We start from the raw sequence: 26,132 nt of genomic DNA on the forward strand, positions 1-26,132 counted from the left end.
AAGTGCCAAAAGAATTTTGGGCTGAAGCAGCCCTAACTGCTATGTATCTCGTCAATAGAATGTATTCGTCTTCTTTGCAAAATATAACACCAGTTGAAAAACTTTTTAAAGTATCTCCTGATTATGCTAGACTAAGAATTTTTTGCTGCAAGTGTTTTGTTTTTACTAACAAAAATGATAAACTCATCTCTCATGCTATTCCTTGTGACTTAAGTTATGTAGATAACTAAAAAGGCTACAAATGCTTTGATCCTAAAAATAAAAAACTTTATGTTTCACGTAATGTGGCCTTCTTAGAAAAAGAAAGTTTCTTTGACTTTGAAAAGGCGAAGGAAGTAGATAAGTATTCTTTTTTATTTGATTTAAGTTCAAATCATAAAAATGTGATTATGAATGTGACCTGGATAGCGGTCTTGATATAATAGATTAATGTGATCTTGATAATGGTCATGATGATATAATTACTGAAGAGCAACCTCATAAGAACAAAAACTATTTACATTATTAATACAAGGCATTTATTGCATTAATTCATTCATATGTGGAACATTCAACCTATACTCAAGCTAAAGAACATTATGAATGTGTAAAATCCATGAGAGTAGAGTTAGAAGCTTTAGAAAAGCCTAATACTTAGACCATTCAAGATGTTCCAAAAAAAAGAAACATATAGGTTGTAGGTGGGGGTATACAAGATTAATTGTCAAGGAATATTCTCAAGAATATGGCATAGATTATGAGAAAACCTTTGCTCCAGTTGTTAGAATGACCACTGTTAGAATTCTAGTAGTATTAGCCTCTGTTCGAAAATGACATATATTTCAAATGAATGTTAAAAATGTTTTTATTAATGAAAACCTAGTTGAAAAAGTTTATATGGAGGTACCACCAAGTATAAGTGTTTCTAAGGGCTCTTTATGGACTTAAACAAGCACCAAAGGCTTGGTATAACTGATTTAGTCAAGTTATACTTGATATTGGATTTAGAACTTTTTTTACCGACAATGTACAGTTTGTTAAGATTTCTGATGCATGTATTATTATTATTATTCTCTATGTGGACGACATGATCATCAACAAAAGAGATAAACAAGGAGTTGAAAATATTAAAAAATTTCTCAAAAAATATTTTGAAATGAGTGATTTAGGTTTCTTAAAATATTTCTTAGGAATCAAAGTTGCTTACTCTCCTATAGGATATTTATTATTTCAGTCTAAATTTGTTTTTGACATTGTCTCCAGATATGGCATCGCAGATGATAAGAGAGTTGATACCCCTGAGATTGACAACACCAAGATGTGAATTGATGATGGAGAACTTCTTGAAGATCTTATTTCTTACAAACAACTTATTAGAGCACTATCTTATCTTTCAATTACTAGATCTGACATAACACACGTTGAACACACAACTAGTCAATTTCAGCATACTCCCACTTCTATTCACATGGGATCAGTTTTGAGTATTATTAAATATATTAAGACTTCACTTTCTTGAAGCCTCTTTCTATTTGTTTCATCTTCTTTAGATTTAATTGTTTATACTAATGTTGACTGGAAAGGTGACCCCAATAACAGACACTCAACCATGGGCTTTTGTGTTTTCTTAGGTGAATCTCTGATTTCAAGGTGATACAAGATGCATCAGAAGGTTTTCGCTTTCATCAACTAAGGCTAAATATCAGGCCATGACAACTACAACAATGGAGGTAATCTGGCTCAGAAGGTTGTTGGCGGATATGGGAGCTCAAGTGACAGGAGCCTCCCGCATGTGTTGTAACAACAAGAGTGCGATCTACATTGTCAACAATCGTACTTTTCATGAACGTACTAAACATATCGAAATGGATTATCACTATGTTCGAGAGGAGTATCTACATGGGACCATCGATCTGACTTATATTACATCCAGTGTTGTGAAAAGCATTGAGGCGTAGCGAGGTGCTCCACCAAAAACCGAGGCGAGGCGTAAAGCGTAAGCCTCAAATATTTTTTTTGCAAACTTTAAAAAAATTATAAAAAATATATATAAAAATATAAATAAATAAAGAAATGTTTTATTGATGAAATAACAACCAATAAGAAATAGAAAATCTCAAATAAGTACTAAAAAAATATGAGATTAACATATAAAAGTAAGTAAAAACTGATTACATAACTGGAAAATATATGAGATTAACCAAAATAAGTTAAAATATACTAAGAAACTGATTATATAACTGAAATAACTGGAAAACATATGAGATTAACCTATAAAAGTTAAAATATATGAGATTATTCTAAAAAATGTGAGATTAACATATAAAAGTAACTAAAAAATGATTACATAACTGGAAAATATATGAGATTAACCAACAAAAGATAAAATAAACTAAGAAACCGATTACATAACTGGAAAATATATGAGATTAACCAACAAAAGTTAAAATATATGAGATTATTCTAAAAAATATGAGATTAACATATAAAAGTAACTAAAAAACTGATTACATAACTGAAAAATACATAAGATTAACCAACAAAAGTTAAAATATACTAAGAAACTGATTACATAATTGAAATAACTGTAAAATATATGAGATTAACCTACAAAAGTTAAAATATATGAGATTATTCTAAAAAATATGAGATTAACATATAAAAGTAACTAAAAAATGATTACATAACTGGAAAATATATGAGATTAACCAATAAAAGATAAAATATACTAAGAAATTGATTACATAACTGGAAAATATATGAGATTAACCAACAAAAGTTAAAATATATGAGATTATTCTAAAAAATATGAGATTAACATAGAAAAGTAACTAAAAAACTGATTACATAACTGGAAAATATATGAGATTAACCAACAAAAGTTAAAATATACTAAGAAACTGATTACATAATTGAAATAACTGGAAAATATATGAAATTAACCTACAAAAGTTAAAATATATGAGATTATTCTACAAAAATATGAGATTAACATATAAAAGTAACTAAAAAATTGATTACATAACTGGAAAATATATGAGATTAACCAACAAAAGTTAAAATATACTAAGAAACTGATTACATAACTGAAATAACTGGAAAATATATGAGATTAACCTACAAAAGTTAAAATATATGAGATTATTCTACAAAAATATGAGATTAACATATAAAAGTAACTAAAAAACTGATTACATAACTGGAAAATATATGAGATTAACCAACAAAAGTTAAAATATATTAAGAATCTAATTACATAACTGAAATAACTGAAAAATATACGAGATTAACCAACAAAAGTTAAAATATAGTAATATACTAAGAAACTGATTACATAACTGAAATAACTGGAAAATATATGAGGTTAACCTACAAAATTCTTGTTGATCATGTCTTAGAAATCTTGTTGTAAAAAAAAAATTAATAATTTTTACGCCTTGAGGCACAGAGGGCCGCGCCTCAAGGCGAGGCGCACCTTTTGCGCCTCAAGGTGCGTTTTTTATAACATTGGTTACATCATAATACCTTTTAGCAGATTTCTTCACCAAACCTCTCGTTGCTCCTCATTTCTACTTTCTATTTGGTTATTGTACCGTAAGTTTGAGGGGAAGTGTTAAAATTTGTACATATATAAATATATATTATTATGCAGATTTATTTATATAAATATATATTTTCTCATTTATTTTCTCTTTTTGTTTAAATTGAACTATTCAACCAAAAGAGACGTTGGGGAGGTCCAATGACTCTTTTTAGAGCAATTGGGCCTCTCCCAACGTTTCTTTGGAAGCTCCTCTTACTTGTGTATATAAAGGGTGAAACCCCCGCCCATTTGTATGTTGCTTGCATAAAGGTTATCAATAAAATATTATTTATTTTAGCTTCTTGTTTTTGCCCCCTGTGTGGGTTTTGTGAGTTAGCCCATTTGTGGCTTTTGGTGTGTTATGTGACTGAGCCCATTTTTGGTTTTTGTTGTCTTCACTTTAGCATTATGGTGAATTTTGTTGGAGGCTACCATTTCTTTACATGAGTTATCTCTCTTTGGCCCTTAGTGGCTCTTGTGTTTGCATCCACTTTGGGTTGTTTTTCTACCACATGTATGAGGTGTGTGGGCCTTTTCTCATTTCATTACATGGTATGAGAGCCTTGGGCACTTGAATCTTGTAGATGTGAGCTTGTGAATCAAGTGATCGGGAGTTCGTGGTGTTCAAAGGAGCCTTGCTCATCTTTCTATCCTCTCTCTTTCCCTATCTCTTTATCTCTCCCTTTTTCATCTTGCTTGTCATCATGGAGGAAAATCATGAGACAATTACCACCATTCTCGTAAAGCTCAATGATACCAACTATGTGATGTAGGCTTCTATTATGAAGCACCATATTTGAAACAAAGGGATACGAGGATTGGTGGATGACACCGAAAAAGAACCAAAACTTGTTCTCACTAAGAATGAGAACCAAAAAGAAGTTAACTTCAAGGAGATGATATAACCAAAGTCGTTGCCGAGTATGAGAAAATATGAAAAGAATAGAAGATAGGTCATTCCAAAATCATGGCATGGCTCATCAATAGTGTGGACATCAAGAAATGTGTAAGCTTGGCAAAGTTCGACTATACTAGTGATACTTGAAAATACCTTAAGATATGTACTCTTTAAAAGATATTGCTCCTTTATGTAATCTTTAAAACAAAGTGAGGACTATGACCCAAGTAGATATGAGCATACGTATATTGAAAGTCCATGTAATATAGTGTATTAAAAGTATGTGTAAAGTAGTTTTATTAGGCTATTATGTGCATACCCTACAAAAAAAAGGGTATGCTAGTCTTTCTAGTCTTTCTTTAATTTTCCTTTTTGATGTATTCTACGCGTGTCGACCCTCGTATAGCTTTTCACGCACTATGATAGTGTGATATGGATGGTTCTCTCCTCTCTTGAGTCTCCTTTAACCCTAGCTTCTCTCAAGCTACTTCCTTTGTGTATTCGACACGGTATCAAAGCCGTAGAGGATCGTGAGGGTGAAGATTGGAAGATCAGATTTTTGGCCTTCGACCGTTGGTGCTGACATCATTGACCTTAGCCATACGAAGGCAGATTCATCTTTGTTTGAGGTAAGGTTCAGTCGATCTTGTTTTTAGGGATTGATACAATAAAACTAAGGCCATTTGATGAAGATTTGAGATGTATGGGATGTTTTCAATACTTTTTGAAAATTGCAAAAATAGGATCTAGATTTGGGAATTTTACAGATTTTGACCTAATTGGTAGTTTTTAATCCCTCTAAAAGGGTGTAATCAGGTCATTTTTGTGGTAGAAGGGTTTTAGGAGTGATTTTGGGGTTTGAGGTGGTGATTTGGAAGAGTTGTGTCGTGCTTTTGGTGTGCTTCTTAGGGGCGATAATAGTGTTTTTTATGTTATCACGTGTTTTAGCTACTGGTAACAGTGTTTTCTGTTGTTTTCACGTGTTTTGGCTGTTGTGACTGGATTTTTTTATCACAACACACCTATTGCAAGGCATATTGTGCAGTTTGGTTGGGTTTATGTGTTGGTTGAAGTGTTTTCAATGCTTCTAGTGGTGGATATAAATGTTTGCACATTGAAATTTATGTTGGTGTATTGTCCTATTCTTTATCTTGGACCTTGGTTTGTTGTTGTCCTTCAGTGCCGCTACATAGTATTGTGTAGTTGGGGGTTGTGTGAAGTATGGAGAAAGAGGAAATTTAAATTATTCTAGTGAAGTTGAATAAAACTAATTATGCATATTGGGCTGATTTCATGGAGACAGTGGCTGTGGGGAAAGGTTTGGAAGGCTACTTGGATGGTTCAAAAGTAAAATCCAAGGCCTCTGATGAGGGTTTTGATAAGTCTATAGTGGAATGGGTCATGAACAGGGCAAGAGTCAAGGCATGGATTCTCGGGTCTATGGAACAGAGAATTTCCATGAAAATTTCTAAGTTTTATGAGGCAAAAGATGCATGGGTATATCTCAGGCAAGTCTATATGCAAAAAAATTGGGCAAGGCATTATCAACTCACTCAAGAGTTTAGAAGTATGCGCCAAGGAAGCAAGTCAATTAAAGGATTTTATTCTAATATGTAGAGAATTTGGGATACTCTTGTTTAGGACTTCTTGAGCAGCACAGTAAGACTAACAAAGTTATTGAGTTTCTGATGGCTCTTACACCAGAATTTGATAGAACAAAGAGTGTCATTTTGCATTGTTCTCACTTACCTTTCATAACTCAAGTTATTGCTCAGTTAATTGCAGAAATGACTAAGGTAAAGTTTCTTGAATCACACTCTTCTAGGGATAATGTCATGGTTGTGTCTAGGCAGATGGGTGTTAGAATGGGTGGAAGAGATGGAGGTAGGTTTGGAGGACAAAGAGATGGGATTTTGTGGAATAGTTGGCCTTAGCTTTGTTTAGTGTCACTATCTCAAGGGCTTTGGTCATATGAAAAATTATTGTCTCATTCTCAAGAAAAAGAGCGGTGGTGCATGTGCAGCTTCCGCTAAAGGTGAAGGCATAGTGCCCAAGGATGAGCACTCAGTTGGTGGTGAAGCAATGGGTAGTGGACAGCTTGAGTGATTAGAACGCGTTCAACAAGAGATTCAGCATCAAATCTAGCAATAGCGGTTTCTTGCTCAGTCAGTCGTTGCCGCTTTTTCATCTGTCACTCCTACCTCCTCTGGTACTGCTTTCTCAGGTATCTCACGTCCTTCCTCTTGTTAGCTTATAGACTCTGGGGCTTCTTTCCATATGACACCTCATGAGTTTGTTCTTACTGATTGTCATTCCTGCAGTGGCATCATTCGCACTGCAGATGATTCGTCTGTCTGTTTCCAAAGTAGGTTCAATTGCTTGTGATTCTTATCCTGATAGTAAATTTAATATTTTTCTAGTTTATCATGTTTGATCCATTGCTATGAATCTTATGTGTGTCAAATTACCAAACTTAACTGTAATGTTATTTTCTCTTTTGTTGATTGTTTTATGCAGGATCAGTTGTCAGAGAAGAAGATTGAGATTGGGCATAGAAAAAAAAGATCTATACTACCTGGACTAGATTGATATGAGAAAGCAGAAAGTTGAAATTGAAGGTGGGGTTTCAGTTTTGGATGAGTTTGTTTTGTGGCACCAGAGACTGGGGCATATTTTCATCTCTAGGTTGCAAAGTTTAGTGTCTTCGAGAAGTTTTGAAAAAATTAAGCTAGTTGTGTCAAATCATGTTAAAGATTGCATGGGTTATAGATTGGCCAAGAGTCATGCTATGTCATTCAAATCTAGTGATAGGGAATCAGAAAGTCCTTTTGATTTGGTATATTCAGATATATGGGGTCTTCCTCCCGTTGTGTCAATAGGAGGATCATCTTATTTTGTGACTTTCGCCGATGATTGTACAAGGTTTACATGTCATGAAAAACAGAAGTGATCTTTTTGAAATTTTTAAGAGTTTTTGTGCTATGGTTGATAATCAATTTACATCTAAGATTAAAACCCTACGTACTGACCCTAGCGGTGAATACATTAGCTATGCGTTTGAAAGATTCTTGCAAAAGAGAGGTGTGGTTCACCAAAAATCTTGTCCCTACACCTCTAAGCAGAAGGTGCATGTGAAAGAAAAAATAGGCATATCTTAAAGAGAGCAAGAGCTCTTCTATTTGGTAGAAAAGTACCCAAAGTTTTTTGGGCAAATGCAGTTCAACTGAGCATTTATCAGATAATTGTATCCCTTCTAGAGTACTTAAAGGCATATCCCCCTTTCAGAAACTGTATAAAAAAGTTTCAAACTATGATATGTTGAATGTATTTGGTTGTGTATATTTTATTTTGCTAACTGACAGATACAAAGACAAGTTATCTCCTAAAGATGTAAAATGTTGCTTTCTTGGTTTCACTAATAGTCAAAAAGGATACAAGTGTTATGATCCAGTTGAGAAGAAAATGTGGGTATCTAGAAATGTTTTTCAGGAGAATGTGTTATATTTTAGTTAGAATGGAGAAAAGACAGAAAATGAGACTAACTTATCCTTCTTGGTTCCCTTTGAATAAAGGGAAGGTGGGAGAGAGAGGATGGAGAGTAAAGGAGAAAAAGTTTTGGCCAGAGATTATAGGTTTGGTCAAACCTACTCGAAGAGACATAAAAATGTGATTGAAATCCCATTTTTATATCAAGTAGAAGAGCAGGGAAGTGAAGGGGTCAATCTTGATCTCATTCATGCGACAATTGATCTAAGACAACAACAACAAAACTTAGAGTTATCATCTTCTTCTTTCGCGTCTTCTCAGGTACATAAAAGTTTTAAACCTTCTGTACTTTTGTCTCGTTTTATGTCCTGTGTGTCCTTTCTACCTCATCATCGTGCTTTCTTAGGCTTAAATCATTCCTATGTTGCAAAGGCCGCAAGAAAGGAAGAGTGGCAAAGAGTCATACTTGATGAAATGGATGCATTTGAAAGAATGAAGGCATGAAAACTAGTAAAACCACATCCAAAGAAAAATATTATTGGCAGCAAATGCTTATACAAGGTAAAGATAAAGGCAAATGGGCCACTGGAGAGGTATAAAGCCAAATTGGTAGCTAAGGAGTAAAGTCAATATTTTGGAATTGATTCTGCAGAAACTTTTGCTCATGTGGCTCATATGACCACAATTTGTACGCTGCTAGCAGTAGCTACCATGCAGCAGTAGGATCGTTGGCAGTTAGATGTCAAGAATGCATTCTTGAAAGGGAATTTACAAGAGAGTGTATATAGAATTACCACAAAGATCCTCAGATCCAAAAGGCAAAGTATGCAGGCTTCACAGATCTATATATGGTCTCAAACAAGCAACTCAAGCTTGGTTTGAGAAGTTCAGTTCAGCAATGAGGTCACTTGGTTTTGAGAGGAGTCATCATAATCTTGATTTGTTTGTCTTCCTCTGCTATTGGAAAATGTATATTGCTTCTATGTAGATGATATGATTCTCATTGGACATGGCATAAAAAAGACTGAAGAGACCAAAAAGAAGCTGGCCAATATGTTCGAGATGAAAGATTTGGGGTGTTTGAAGTATTTTCTTGAGCTTGAGATAGCTTACTCTTCAAGGGGATTATACTTGTCCAACATAAGTGTGCTACAGATTTTGTTGTGAAAGCAAAGATTGACAAATGACTTAAAACAAGTAAATTCCATCATAAGGCAAACTTGAAGATGAGGGCAATTAATGGTGTTGAGCTAGAGGATCCTATAGTATATAGGCAGTTAGTTGTAAGCCTTATATATTTGACTATATTTAAACCTAATATAAGTCATGTAGTTTATATACTGAGTCAATTTATGAGTTTTCCCATATCAATTCACTTGGCAGCCGTACTCAAGATCATCATGTATGTCAAAGATTCTATGCACTATAGCATGTTTTTCTCTTCTTTGTCTGGCAAAGATTTGAGAGCTTTCTGTGATGCTAATTTTGGAGGCTCCAATAGAGATCGTCTTTCTATTACAGGGTTTTGTGTTTTTCTTGAAAGCTCCTTATGGCTCAAGGTGTAGCTGGGATTATTTGGATACGATGGCTATTAAAGGAGTTGGGAATTCCATGTGACAAGAAAACTCAACTATATTGTGACAATATGAGCGCTATTCATATTTCCAAGAACCCATAGTTTCATGAGCATACGAAGCATATTAAAATAGATTGTCATTATACAAGGGCTTATGAAGACGAAATTATAGCATTGGAGCATGTCAGCTCAAAGAATCAAATGGCAGATGTGTTTACAAAAAGTCTTCCTCCTTTGCATTTTAGTTCTTTCATTTCCAAACTTGGAATGATTTCATTACATTCTTCTAAGTTTGAAGGAGAGTACTGAAAGTCTATATAATATAGTGTAGTATAAGTATGTGTAAAGTAGTTTTATTAGGCTATTATGAACATACCCGACAAAGAAGGAGGTAAACTAGTCTTTCTTTAATTTTTCTTTTTGATGTACTCTAAGGGGGTCGACCCTCATATATCTTTTCACGCACTTACGATAGTGCGATATGGATTATTTTGGTTCTCTCCTCTCTTGAGTCGCCTCTAACCCTAACTTCTCACTCTCTACTTCCTTTTTGTATATGACAACGTGAATATTATAATACTCTATCACTTCTTTGTAATAAATTAGCCTTCCCTGAGCCCAAGTGGCATTGTCCCATGGACATAGAGTTCTGCGAAAAACAAATTAAAGCAAAGCATGTCTATAAATTTGCAAATGGTCTCAGACTTGAATTTGAGGGTACTAAGTTTGTCTTTCTCCATAGAGGTGGTGTTCCCTCTATTGTTGAGACTCTTAAAGAATTAACTATGGAGAAAAATAAACTAAAGAAAGACACCTCCAAAGATGAAGATTTTGTTAGCCATGTCGAAGCCCGGAAACAATACAGAGATCTACAAGCCTCCACATTTTGAAAGACTCTCTAATGACCATGAGACCAAGAAGAGGATTATTTGTCACTTTTGCAACGAACTGGGTCACATCAAACTGATTTGCTCAAAGAAGAGTTAAGAAGAGAAAAGAAAAGAAAAGTAGCTTCTATGGGTCCCTCATTCGAGAAGAGTGGCATTGATGATAGCTCCAAAAGCATTGGATCAATATCACTTTCCCAATTAACGGAGGCTCTACAACTACTTTCTAAGAATCAATCTTCTTCACTCTCTGGTGTCGTGGTGTCCATATGTGTTGATCTCGGAAAGTCTTCTTGGATTCTTGATTTCGACACATCTTTTCATATGACTCCTAATGAGTCCATAATATCGGAATGTTACGTGAAACTGAATTATTCTTATGTTTCAACAGCTGACAACTTTACAAATCAAAAGTTTTGGTACTTTCAAAGATTTTTCTAAAAATACACAAAAAAATTTATGTTTCAAACATTCTAGTAGTGCCAAAATTAAATTTAAATCTTTTATCTGTCTCTAAAATTGTCGACCATGGATGTAGGATCACCTTTTCATCTAGTGGTTGATTGGTGCAGAATCTCAAGTCCGAGAAGCCAATTGGGCGAGGCCATAGAAGTGGCGATCTTTACTTCATAGACAATCTACACTTACCAAATCAAACATTTTGTAATTTCGTTGAAAAGAAAGATATATAAAATTGGCATAGGAAATTAGGACATCCAAGTATGTCTAAATTGTATTTGTTTTCATTTCTTGAAAATTATAATGAAAAGGATTTAGTTTGTAAAGATTATATTCTTGGAAAATGAAATCTCTACCTTTTGGAACTAAAAATTTTTATCTCTAAAGAACCATTTGAGTAAATATATTCGGATGTATGGGGATCGGCGTCGGTAATGTCTAAAGGATAAGTGTCATATTATGTTATATTTATGGATAATTATAGTAGACACACATGGATATACTTTCTTAGACTTAAATCCGAAGTATTTGATTGTTTTCAAAAAATTCATAAACTTGTTAAAAATGAATTCAAAGCAAACATTAAGATTTTTAGTTTCGATTCCGAGAGAAAATTTTTGTCAAATGATTTCAAAAACTATCTTAACTATCATGGAATTATATATCAAGAATCATGTCTCAATACTCCACAACAAATGGTCTAGCCGAAAGAAAACATTGACATATTATGGAAACTACAAAGACATTGCTTATTTAAAAAAATGTTCCTAAGAATTTTTGGGCCGAAGCCACCCTTACGGCGATTTACTTGATTAATAGAATGCCTTCAACTATTCTTGAAAACATTTCTCCAATAGAAAAATTATTTAAAATCTCTCCCAATTACAAAAGGTTAAGAGTTTTTTGTTGTAAATGTTTTGTTCTTACCAACAAAAATGATAAACTTTTCATAAAAGCTATTCCATGTGTATTTTTGAAATATGTCGAAAATAAAAAAGGATATAGATGTCAAGATATTAAAAATGATAAACTTTATGTTTAAAGAAATGTGACTTTTCTTGAAAAGGAAAATGGATTTGATAGGATTGAGTCTAAGGAAGATTGTGAGTACTATTTTCTTTTTTATCTAGTTAATAAGCATAATGATAAAGTTAATGATTATGTCGATATTCATGATGTGCATAAGAGTGACAATAATAACACTCATGATGTACATGAGAAAGATGGTCATGTCCATAATAATGTAGATGAATCTCATAATAACATGCAAGTTTATACTTGTCGTGTTGATGATCACCCTCTACGTGCCTTAGAAAAATATTCTCAAAATCACGACATATATCAACCTAGCATTAAAAGCTTCATGAGAATATCCAAAGCACCGAGTAGATTTGTGGCAAGAATGGATTGAATCCATGAACAATGAATTAGAAGCTCTAGAAAAAGCTAAAACTTGAGAAATTCAATTAGTTATAAGGAAGAAAACCATATGATATAGATGGGTCTACAAAATTAAGATCAAATGTGATAGATTATTAGAAAGATACAAAACCAGGCTAGTAAAGAATATGGAATCGACTATGAAGAAACATTTACCCTAACACTTATAACTATAACATTAATTAAAAAATAACTTATTTATCAAATGGATGTAAAAAAAAATTAAATAAAAATCTTAATGAAGAAGTTTATATGAAACCTCCCCCAAGATTAGAGTTGGCACATAGAAAAGTTCGCTTGAGTAAGGCCTTGTATGGCCTGAAACAAGCCCCTAAGGCCTGGTATGATTGTTTTAGTAGTGTGATGATTCAATTGGATTTTAAATCTTGTTATACTGATACAAGAATGTTTGTTAAGTCCTCTGATGCAGATATGGTGATTCTACTACTCTATGTTGATGACATGATCATCACAGGAGGGGATACGCAGAGACTTTATCGTATTAAAGATCTCCTTAAAGCTAATTTTGATATGAAAAATCTTGGCTTTCTTTGTTATTTTTTTTGGTATAGAAGTAGCATATTTACCCTGTAGTCAGTGTCGTGAAAAGTGTTGAGCGTAGCGAAGCGCTCTACCAAAATCTGAGGTGAGGCATAAAGCATAAGCCTAAAAAATTAATTTAAAAAAACTATAAAAAATATCTAAAATTATGAATAAATAAAAAATGTTTTATTAATGAAGGAAATCACATGAAAAAAGTGAATCACGTAAAAGTTTTTTGTTCAAATAGAACTGAACAGATTTTTGTTTTTTTCAACAAGGGAACATCCAATGAAAATTTAGGAATTTTCTAAGGACCAATGGAAAAATCTCACTATACTTATACATCTCACACCATCAATGATCATCATGAGATAGAAAGTTGAACACAGCAATCTAATGTATGCACATGCTAATAAAAACCATTCATTATAAATGAAATGCAAACGACACTCATTTCAACACTTCTATGCACAATTGCAGAGACGCAAACTCATTCATATTCCAATAATCTCATTACTTCCACATACATGTGGTAAGCTATGTCACAGGGATTCGGCTAGAAGGGTGCCGCACCCGCGTCGACTCGACTCGACGCGGGTGCGGGTGCGGCACCGGGTGCGGTCAACCCGATCCTGGGTGCGTTGACCGCACCCAAGATCATTTAGGTCCTTTTTTTGGATTTTTTTTTTAAATTTGCCCTCTAAAATGGGCTGCGAAATTTTTTAAAAAAAAATCAGCTGACAGCTGTTGATGGGCTGCGAATTTTAAAAAAAAAAATCTGCTGACAGGAGCTGTCAGCAGAGAAAATCGGATTTGAAAAGGCAACTCCTGACAGCTCCTGCGAATTTTTTAAAAAAAAAAATCAGCTGACAGCTCCTGTCAGCTGCTGACAGGAGCTGTCAGCAGAGAAAATCGGATTTGAAAAGGCAGCTCCTATCAGTCCTGGCAGGAGCTGTCAGCTGCTGCCAGTCCTGGCAGGAGCTGACAGCTCCTGGCAGGAGCTTTTCAAATCCTTTTTTGCGTAAAGGATTTTCTCTCTCCCCTTTATATATATATATATATATATATATTACATTTTTGCCCCTGCCGCACCCCCGCACCCGGGTTTTTTGGAAGTGCCGAATCCCCGCACCCGCACCCGCACCCGCGCCCACACCCATGTGACATAGGTGGTAAGACATACGAATGAATAGCAATCATGAAAAGTATCTTAACCGATAAAATAAGAGAAACATGAAAGAAAATTTAGCAAACAAGAAAAGAGTATCAATATTTTTCAAAGCATAGAAAAATTGGAACTCTAGATATCCCTCTACAAATCGAACTGACAAAATTCACCAAATAAGGGCCATCTAGAATAGAAAAACGACCAAAAATGCATCAACGACTAGAAGAAAGAAAAAAAACTAAGATTATCCAAGAACAAAAAGAAAACATGCAACCTGGATAATCCAAGAAAAAAACGAAAGGGAAAAGAGGAAAACGAAAGGGGAGAGAGCAAAATGATTGAGAGAGAGAAGGTAGAAAGAGCATCAACGATTGAGAGAGAGAGGAGGGAAAGATCACACCTCACCTCCGGGAGAGAGAGAGCAATCGGGCGCAGCGATGGCAGTGGTGGCGACGGTAGCGAAGGAGGAGCGTGAAGGTTCAACCGTGGCAACAAGCGTAGTGGCGGCAGTGGCGATGGTGGTAAAGCGTGAAGAGCAAGCGTGATGCAGTCCACGTTGGAGGAGGAGAGAAAATAATGGCCCACCGTGAATCGGTGTGGCTGAACTTCTTTATTAAACTCAGAAATATTCAATAAGCAATAGGAAAATGCAATAAACAGGGAAAAATGTAAAGGAAAATAGCAAGCAAGTAAAAGAATAGGAAAACTGCAGGAAAGAAAGACGGCTGGAGCTTTTCAATCATCTCTGCCTTCACGCAACCCTAGGCAGGGCCTTTTAAAGGTTGTTTACTGGACCGGGTCGTGGGTCCAGATTTGGATCTGACCCACGATCCGGGTCAGTCTCTCTTTGCAGCTGGTTCTGGGGCGTGCGAGCTCCACCACGCCTGACGTAGGTGCGCAGGGGTACCTCCCTGCGTCGTGGCTCCGTCCCTGCAAGTGAGTCATATGCGCGGGATCCTTCATCTGCCCTTCGTGGCGGATCGGGTGGCACGATGAACCCAATCGGGTCCTGCCCTGCATCATTCTCCCCTGGTTGGGAAGAAGTCGGCTCTGTCGACTTGTTGTTGCCACAGTAAGCATATAGATCAGACACGTTGAAAATAGGGGAAATATGCCAATCATCGGGCAGCTCAAGGAGGTAAGCATTCGAACCCAATCGCTGAAGGATCCTAAAAGGGCCATACTTCTTAGGACTTAATTTGCTATAGGTGCCTACAGGAAAACGCTCTGGATGCAGATACACCCAGACAAGTTGACCGACCTCGGAATGGACATCACGACGACCCTGATCTACGAAAGCTTTGTAGGTCTCATAGCTTTCAACAAGTTTGGCCCGGATTTGTCTGTGAACGTCACGCATATATTCAACGGCATCAAAGGCATCCGGAGCTGGAGCTGAGAGATCTGACACAGGGGCTAGGTCAACGACATGGGTGGGAGACCGACCATACACTACTTGGAACGGAGATTTACCAGTAGAACGGTTAATGGAGTTGTTATAGGCGAACTCAGCTTGGGGCAATACGAGATCCCAAGTTTTGACATTTTCGCCCACTAGGCTCCGTAACAAATTTCCTAAGGTGCGGTTCACAACTTCGGTTTGGCCATCAGTCCGGGGGTGATACGCACTACTGAACTAAAGCTTAGTTTTCAACAGGGCCCATAACGATTTCCAAAAGTGGCGCATAAAATGCGTGTCGCGATCGGAAGTGATTGTGTGAGGTAGACCGTGGAAACGGGCAACATCCTTGAAATAATATGAGGCGACTAAAAAGGCATCGGTGGTGCGCTTGCACGGAACAAAGATAGCCATTTTGGAGAACCGGTCAACAACTACTAAAATTGAATCAAAACGACATGGTGTGCGAGGAAGGCCCACGATAAAATCCATGGATACATGCTCCCACGGTCGTTCAGGAATGGGTAACGGGGTGTACAGACCACTATTTTGACGATGACCCTTGGACACTTGACACACATGACAGCCTTGGATAAACTTGACAACATCTTTGCGCATTTTGGGCCAAAAAGTATCGTTCATCTAAGAGAGCGAACGTCTTATCATGCCCGAAATGCCCTGCTAACCCTCCTTCATGTAATTCAGAAATCAACTGAAGTCTAAGGGAGAAATTGAGCACACATAATTGGTTACCACGGAAGAGGTAACCATTATGAATACAAAAACGGGGGTCGAGGTTGCGAACTAAAGAGGTGCACCCTTCCCAGACTTTGTGAAAATCAGGGTCCGTAGGGTATAACTCTTTGCATTGCGCAAAACCAATGACCTGCACTGACATAGTCATCAGAAGGTTGTTCTTCCTACTAAGAGCGTCAGCCACCTTGTTCAGGGTACCCGATTGATGCCTAAGCGAAAAGGTGTACTCTTGCAAGAAGCTGACCCACTTGGCATGACGAGCACTCAACTTCTTTTGACTGTTCAAATACTTCAATGCCTCATGGTTCGTGTACAAGACAAATTCCTTATAAATGAGATAATGTCGCCAATAACGAAGGGCTTGTACAATGGCATAGAACTCAACATCGTAAGTGGAGTATTGGCACCTGGCCTGAGTCAGCTTCTCGCTAAAGAAGGCAACGGGCCTACGATTCTGACTCAAGACGGCGTCAATCCCCACTTTAGAGGCATCACATTCAACCTCAAAGACTGCACTAAAATCTGGGAGGGCTAAGACAGGAGCACTGGTCATTTTGTCCTTGATGATCGTAAAGGCTTTGCTAGCCGCTGGCATCCAATGAAAACTAGTACCTTTTAGGCACTCCGTGATGGGGTCATAAGGGTACTAAAATTTCTCACGAAACGTCGGTAAAAAGTGGCTAACCCGTGGAAACTACGGATCTCTCCTATAGTCTTTGGGGTAGGCCAATCGACAATCGCGCGGACTTTTGCGGGGTCGGCCTTGACGCCATCAGATGACACAATAAACCCTAAGAACACGACATTGGACGTCATAAACTCACACTTCTTGGCATTGGCATACAATTTTTCCTTTCTCAAAATATCTAAGACTTGACGCAGGTGACTCAAATGCTCGGACAATGAGGAACTATAGATCAAAATGTCGTCAAAGTAGACAACAACAAACTTCTCAATACACGGACGCAAGACCTGGGTCATCATGTTCATAAAGGTACTTGGGGCATTAGATAACCCAAACGGCATGACTAACCATTCGTACAATCCATCACGCATCTTGAATGTTGTTTTTCACTCGTCCCCTTCGCGTATACGAATCTGGTGATAACCGCTTTTTAGATCTATTTTAGAGAAAATGGAGGCACCAGATAGCATATCAAACATATCGTCCAAACGAGGAATGGGAAAACGGTATTTGACTGTGATGCGATTGATCGCACGACTATCGACACACATGCACATGGACCCATCTTTCTTAGGAGTAAGTAAGGCGGGAACGGCACAAGGACTAACACTCTCGCGAATGAAACCCTTTTGCAGCAATTGTTGAACCTGTCTTAATAACTTAGTATGCTCAATGGGGTTCATGCGATATGCGGGAAGGTTGGGTAGACTCGACCCTGGCACAAAGTCAATGGCATGCTGAACTACCATTGCCGAAGGTAATCCATCAGGTAGTTCATCCGACATAATGTCGCGGAACTCCTCTAGAAGAGGGGCAACGTCCGCGAGAATGGACACGGACGAACTCATCACTGGCTTTGCCACTAGGGCATAACAATAGCCATCTTCCTGACAGTGGTCCAGGAAGAGCCGGTACGAGAGGCCTGCGATTCGGGGAACTCGCTCAGGTTTGTCTACAGTGGGGAAACCAGTCTCCTAGATAGGTAGAAGGACTATTCTATGGCCATTAAAGACAAAGGAGTATGTGTTCTTGCGGCCATCGTGAGTTGTCTGGCGATCAAACTGCCAGGGACGTCCCAAGAGAATGTGACACGCGTGCATAGGGGCTACATCACACCACACCTCATCGTGGTAGTGTTCCCCCATGGAGAACCGGACTAGGCATCGCTGAGTGATGGGAACCTCATTTCCTTTCTTGAACCAGGCCATCTTATAGGGTTGGGACAACTTTTCGGTGTTAAGTTTCAAGGTAGACACCACACTCTCAGACACCATGTTCTCACAAGCTCCGGTATCAAAGATGACATCACAAGCGTGCCCCTCACAGTTGCACCGGGTCCTAAAAATGTTATTCCTTAGCCATTTCGATGGGGCCGATTCTCGGGGTGTGGTCAACACATGACGGATAGACAACAAACTTTCGACGTTGCCGTCGAACTCTATAACTCCCCTCTCATCCTCAACCTCAACTAAGGAATTGTCATCACTATCACTTTCACTTGCGGACTCGACAATTCCTTCAACAAGATGGGTGTTCCTGCTCACGGTGGGACACTTGGACGCGACATGTCCTAACTCTTGACACCTAAAACAACGAAGGGTCGACTCACTAGGTTTGGCTTTGGACCGGGTGTGGAAAGCTGGGCCTGACTGGTCAGGTTTGCTAAGGTCTGTTCTAGGTTTTGAATCACTAGGGGAGCTTGCTCCCCTGGTTGGGAAACTCAGCTTAGGTCGGCTGGTGGGCTCACTACGGGTTGTCCGATATTCCTGCCTCCGCTTCAGCTTGTCCTCGATGTTCATGGCATAACTGCTGGCTTGATCTAATGTCTCCACTGTGACACAACTAAAATCATCAGAGATAGCAGGGCGGAGACCCGAAATGTACCTCGTGACCTGCTGACGAGCTGTTTCCTCGATCTGCACACGCAGGGAAAGACGATGGAACTACGCGGTGTACTCTGCTACAGTTCGGGAACCTTGGCGCAGGGTCAGGTATTCCTTGTAGGCTCGCTCGACGTGATCCGAAGGCACGAACTTTGACTGCATCAGTCTTTGCATTTCCTCCCACGACTGTACGCGCTCTAATCCCTGCCGCTCCCTTGATCGTTGTAGCTCCACCCACCATGTCTGTGCTAGGCCTCTCAATCGCGTAGAAGCTAACGAGACACGACGATGTTCAGCAACTGTGTGATAATCGAAGAAGAACTGCACTGCATAAGACCAGTCGAAAAACTGCTCCGCGTCGAATCGTCCCGCAAACTCCGAAAGATCCAGTTTCACGCCATAAGTGGAGGAGTGGTCTGGTGCTCTCTGTTGTCGCGGCTCCACCATTCCAGCAGGATGCTCGTTCCAGAAAAGGTCATCGTCCCATGCTGCCTCATTGTCCGTAGGGCGGTATTGCTCGCCGGGATGTTGGTGATGTCGAACTCTCCCTATGGGGGTCGACGGTCAGGGCGCGCCGGTTCCTGCTGACATTGCCTCGGTCTGGTTTGCCCGGGGACGGGCACCATCTGCGGCCGGTATTGTGGTACTGGAATGACGGGAAGGCCAATGTAGGGGGGAGGGTTCGGGTGAGTTTCTGGTTCCTGGCGGGTAGAATTGGTATAATATGGTTGTGGGTTAGAAGTATGGTGTTGGGCTGGAGGTTGAGTTGGGTTCTGGGTCAGGGTTGGGTAAACAGGTGGGTTTGGGTTTGGGTATGAGTATGGGTATGGTGCCTGGTAGTTATATGGATGGGTTGATTCGCCCGATGGGATATGGATCAGGCCCGCTCCTACACTACTCGCCGGACCCAGATATGAGTGGGTTGGATCGAGGTTCGAGTTGTGGGGATAAGAAACTTGGTTTGAACTCGATCCCCGATCCATAGCATTATGGGTCTGGTTTTGACCCGGCTCGAATCCAAACTGGAGCTCCGTCCGGGTCCGATATGGGTTAGGGTCGGTCTAGGGTATATGTTGAGGGTCGGAACTAATGGGTTGGTTCTGGCTCGGGCCTGCCCGCGAACCGGAACCAACTAGGTAGGCTGGGTAAGGGGTGTCTAGACCCAAACCCGTACTCTGAGACCCAATGGTTGGTCCCAGCGAAACAGGCCTGGGTCCCGTTGCATTACAAACTGGATTGGGTCCTCTTGGATCTGGCCCAATCAACAAAGGTTTGCCAACTCCAGCTCGCAGGGATGCAGCTACAGAGCCTCCCCGTGTGGGGTCGGGGAAGAAATGTACGTCTCTCCCAAGCTGGGCTGATAGGACCGGGCCAGCAGCAGGGTCCAGCGTGACGCTGGGCCCCTGCAGACTCAGTTCACTCTGCGACACAGCCCGAGCGAGGCCCTGCCACGATCCCGGGCCCGCAGGTGGACCCAACGCAACACTGGGGCCCTGCCGGCTCGGGCTGACCCTCAGCGCACTTGTTGTTGCGCCTGGCCACGCACCCTGGCCTGCAGGTGGACCCAGCGTATCGTTGGGGCCCTGCAGGCTCGGGTCCACCTGTGAAACAGGCGCAGTCACCCGTTGTCGGGAGTGGGGTGCTCTTACCAGGGCATCGTTGTTTGCCGGGATCCCCTGGTGCTGTCGAGAGACGTCCGGACCATACATGGATGCTGGAACTGCAGGGAAGGCCGATCCTCATTGTAGGGGTATCGGCTGGGATGATTCATCCCCCTGGGGGTTCAGATTTGCAGACACGCCATCAGCGAAGTCTGCATCTGGTACTGCGCACGGCCCCTTGCGCGACTCGAGTGCTGTCAAACGATTATCCATCCCATCCAGCCTTTTCGATAGGCCTGCAACATCCCGGGTCACGCGCAACACATTCTCCTGTATTTTCGTCAACACCTCCATGACACGCAGCATTGGATCTTCGTTGCTCGCCTCCTCACGCACTTCGCCTTGTACCGGATCGATTCCCTCCTTAAGAGCCATACCGCTGATGAAGGTGGAACGCCCGCTCTGATACCACTTTGATGCAGTCCACGTTGGAGGAGGAGAGAAAATAATGGCCCACCGTGAATCGGTGTGGCTGAACTTCTTTATTAAACTCAGAAATATTCAATAAGCAATAGGAAAATGCAATAAACAGGGAAAAATGTAAAGGAAAACAGCAAGCAAGTAAAAGAATAGGAAAACTACAGGAAAGAAAGACGGCTGGAGCTTTTCAATCATCTCTGCCTTCACGCAACCCTAGGCAGGGCCTTTTAAAGGTTGTTTACTGGACCAGGTCGTGGGTCCAGATTTGGATCCGACCCACGATCCGGGTCAGTCTCTTTGCAGCTGGTTCTGGGGCGTGCGAGCTCCACCACGCCTGACGTAGGTGCGCAGGGGTACCTCCCTGCGTCGTGGCTCCGTCCCTGCAAGTGAGTCATATGCGCGGGGTCCTTCATCTGCCCTTTGTGGCGGATCGGGTGGCACGATGGACCCAATCGGGTCCTGCCCTGCATCAAAGCGGGAGAGGAACAACATGAAGAGCGAGCAGAAGAGGAGAGGGAGATAGAGCGGGCAAAGGAAGAGCAAAAAGGGCAAATAGGCCTAATTAGTTAAAAGTTTAAACTTAAAATTGCATGAAAAAACCCTAATTTTTGGTCAAATGGGGTCTTTGACCCTCATTTGACAAAAAAATTTGAGGCTTATACGCCTCGGCTTGAGGCGTGCCTCACCTCGAGGCGTGCACCTCAAGGCGTATGAGGAACATGCCTCGAGGCTTTTGCGCTTTATATATGTGCCTCAAGGCATAAAGCCCCTCGCCTCAAGGGGAGGCGCGCCTTTTGTGCCTTGAGGCGCATTTTTAATAGCACTGCTTGTGGTTATCTATTGTCACAGGCTAAGTATGCAACAGAGATAATTGCTCAATCAGGAATCTCTAATGAAAAGAGAGTATTCTGAAGGTCACAAATGCAAAAATAAATAACGATTATGGAGAACCTTTGAATGATCAAACTCCATATAGACAAATGATTAGAGCATTAACCTATCTTTCTATTACTCAACCTGATATTGCACATGCCTTACATTATGTTAATCAATTTCATCATTCTCTCACTATAGTACATATGAGTGTTGTAACTAGGATTATTAGATATATTAAGAATACTATTAATCATGGATTATTTTTATCATCTTTCTCCCCATTCAAAATTATTTTATCATCTCTCTCCCCATTTAAAATTATTTCTTATTCAAATTTTGATTAGGGAGGGGATGTCAATGATCGTCGTTCAACCACTGGTTTTTGTGTCTATATAGGTGACTCCTTAATATCGTAGAAATGCAAAAAACAACAAAAGGTGTTACTATCGTCTACAGAAGCAGAATATCGAGCTATGGTAAGTATTATTTCTGAGTTGGTGTGATTGAGACAACTATTAAAAGACTTGCAAGTTCACGTAACAGGACCCTCAAGATTATGTTGTGATAACAAAAATGCAGTCTACATTGCAGGCAATCATATTTTTCATGAAAGAACCAAGCACATAAAAACGGATTGTCACTACGTTCGAGAAGAATTTCTGAAAAAGACCATCACATTGTTCTATGTGACATCTGAGTATCAATTAGTGGACTTCTTCACGAAGGCCCTTCCCTCTTCTCGGCTTCATTTTCTTCTTAGCAAACTCAAAACTCTCGATTGTGACACCGTGAATTTGAGGGATATTAAAATATTTATTGTATATAGATAATGTATGTATATATGAATATATTTATTTATTTATTGTAGAATTACTTAGGACTGTATGTAATTTTTTTATATAAAGGCAAAATAGTCTTTTGCCATTAGAGCTGTTGGGAGCACCCCAACGGCTCTTTTGGCCCTCTCTACTTCTTGTGTTGTGTATAAATAGAGGACTTCTAGTCACTTACATGTTATGCATTTTATGTGTACATAATTATGAATAAAATAATATTTTTTAAGTGTTGTGAGTTCTCTCCAGTGTTATCAAAAATGCGCCTTGAGGCACAAAAGGCACTCCTCGCCATGAGGCATGGCCCTCTGTGTCTCAAGGTGCCAGCCTGAGGCGTGAGGCGCAAAAAAAAAGAAGAAAAAGAAATTTTCAGTTATGTACTCAGTTACTTTGTTACTTTTATATATTATATTTAAGAAGAAGAATTTTCCCAGTTATGTAATCAGTTTCAGTTAGAATTTTTGAGTTCTGTAATCATTTAAAATTTTCCAAGTTAGTTACTTTTATATGTTATATTTAATTAGTTTTTAATTAGTTTATTTACTTTTTATATGTTAATCTCATGCATTTTAACTTTTATAGGTTAATCTCATATATTTTAACTTTTATAGGTTAATCTCATATTTTTTCATACTTATTTGAGATTTTTTATTGTTTATTGGTTGTTGCTTTATTAGGCCACTATATTTTTAAATTATATAATTAGTTTTCCAATTATGTAATCAGTTTCTTAGTTACTTTTATACAGTGTTGTGAAAAGCGTTGAGGCGTAGCGAGGCGCTCCACCAAAATCTGAGGTGAGCGTAAAGCGTAAGCCTAAAAAAAATTAACTTAAAAAAACTATAAAAATATCTAAAATTATAAATAAATAAAAAATGCTTTATTGATGAAGGAAATCACATGGAAAAAGTGAATCACGTTGAAGTTTTTTGTTCAAATAGAATTGGACAGATTTTTTTTTTTTCAACAAGGGAACATCCAATGAAAATTTAGGAATTTTCTAAGGACCAGTGGGAAAATCTCACTATACTTATACTTCTCACACCATCAATGATCATCATGAGACACGACACAGCAATCTAGTGTGTGCACATGCTAATAAAAACCATTCATTATAAATGAAATGTAAACGACACTCATTTCAACACTTCTATGCACAATTGCAGAGACACAAACTCATTCATATTCCAATAATCCCATTACTTCCACATACATGTGATAAGACATATGAACGAATAGCAATCATGAAAAGTATCTTAACCGATAAAATAAGAGAAACATGAAAGAAAATTCAGCAAACAAGAAAAGAGTATCCATATTTTTCAAAGCATAGAAAAACTGGAACTCTAGATATCCCTCTACAAATCGAACTGACAAAATTCACCAAATCAGGGCCATCTCGAATAGAAAAACAACCAAAAATGCATCAACGACTAGAAGAAAGAAAAAAAAACTAAGATTGTCCAAGAACAAAAAGAAAACACGCAACTTGGATAATCCAAGAAAAAACAAAAGGGAAAAGAGGAAATTGAGAGAGAGAGAAAAAAAAAATGAAAGGGGAAAGAGCAAAATGATTAAGAGAGAGAGGGGAGAAAGAGCATTAACGATTGAGAGAGAGAGAGGAGAAAGAGCATTAACGATTGAGAGAGAGGGGGGGGAAAGAGCACACCTGACCTCTGGGAGAGGGAGAGCGAGCGGGCACAGCGGTGGCAGTGGTGGCGACGGTAGCGAAGGAGGAGCGTGAAAGTTCAATCGTGGCAGCAGACGCAGTGGTGGCGACGGTGGTGAAGCGTGAAGAGCAAGCGGGAGAGGAACAACATGAAGAGCGAGAAGGAGTGGAGAGGGAGAGGGAGCGGGCGAAGGAGGAGCGACAAGGGCAAATTAGCCTAATTAGTTAAAAGTTTTAACTTAAAACTACATGAAAAACCCTAATTTGTGGTCAAATGGGGGCTTTGACCCTCATTTGACGAAAAAAATCGAGGCTCATACGCCTTGGCTTGAGGCGCGCCTCACCTCGAGGCGTATGAGGTGCACGCCTCGGGGCTTTTGCGCTTTATATATGTGTCTCAAGGCATAAAGCCCCTCGCCTCAAGGCGAGGCATGCTTTTTGCGCCTTGAGGCGCGTTTTTAATAACACTGCTTTTATATGTTAATCTCATATTTTTTAGTACTTATTTGAGATTTTCTATTTTCTATTGGTTACTTCATCAATAAAGCATTTCTTTATTTATTTGTGTTTTTAGATATTTTTTATAATTTTTTTAAAGTTTTCAAAAAAAATTGAGGCTTACGCTTTACGCCTCACCTCGATTTTTGGTGGGGCGCCTCGCTACACTTCAACGCTTTTCACAACAGTGGTTCTCGCTCTTTGTCCCTTAGTGGCTCTTGTGTTTGCACCCATTTTGGGTTGTGTTCATACCTCGTGTGTGAGGTGTATGGGCCCTTTCTCATTTTATTACATCACGGACGTTTGTTTGTGCAATATTTCAATGGAAAGAAACAAAAGCTTGTTTCCACCTATTTAAATGCTTTCCACTCAAGTGGAAGGTGTCCACTCACACCAAATGGGAAGGATGAGAAGCTATAGCTCATAAGGCATAAGAGGTGACGAACAACATTTCAAACCAAGACTATACCAGATTTTACCACAACCTCCTTTGACACCAAATGACAATGATGGAATGAAATAGCTCATAAGCCATAAGAGGTGATTGAGGCAATCTTTCAAGCCAAGCCTGTGCATGAGATTTTACCACATGCTGCTCTGGCACCAAATGACAAAGAGGATGAGAACGGACAGAATTGATTAAAGGATGTTAAGGTAGTTTGGGTAGGTACTGGAATAACAATAAAACAAGGCCAAATTTCAGGGAGAAGATTATTCAAGGTTTCACCAATCCATCTAAAATGCAGTCCAAATTAAGATGTATATGCAGATATTTCATTGGAATGGTCTATAGCAATGTCCTAGCCTAATTGCAGTGCTCATTGTCTATATCCAACTTAGAGAGGACTTCATTCACATCTTGGAAGCTAACTATTACAATTAAGATCTGCAAGAGTATTGGATTGTAGTGGTGAGAGAAACATGATGAATTTCTGGATGTCACAGGCGAGTTAGGGTTTGGTACAGTATTGGCCGACCGAAAGCAGCTTTGGTTGTGAAATCTAACCAATTACTGATGATAAACAAGAAGTTGTTGTTCCGTGAGTTGCCACTTGCCAGGTAAAAACAGCAGGTTGCAAATGTGGTTCTGAAACAAGATGACATGAAATTTTCAGATTGATGCCCTGTGGTTTACCATATTTGTAGAACAAATTGATTTTTGTCATTCATTCAATAGGAACAGAAAGTTAGAGCTGCCTCATATGTTGAGTGGAAACAAACTGCACCTATTGAGTCATTCCAAGTATATCCTGTGAAGTTGAACAAACCAAGCACAGGCACTTCATATTGGGTCTCTTGCCTGAAGCCTCTGCCTCAAAGTAGATGCTTGGTTGCTATTATGGATGGAATAAATCAAGCCAGAGGACAATGAAGTTTGATTATGCCACATAATAATATGGCAAATGGGCATTACCAGAATTTCCATGGATATC

Source organism: Nuphar pumila, chromosome 14 (genome assembly GCF_984573655.1).
Source record: "Nuphar pumila chromosome 14, dmNupPumi1.hap1.1, whole genome shotgun sequence".
NCBI lineage: Eukaryota > Viridiplantae > Streptophyta > Magnoliopsida > Nymphaeales > Nymphaeaceae > Nuphar > Nuphar pumila.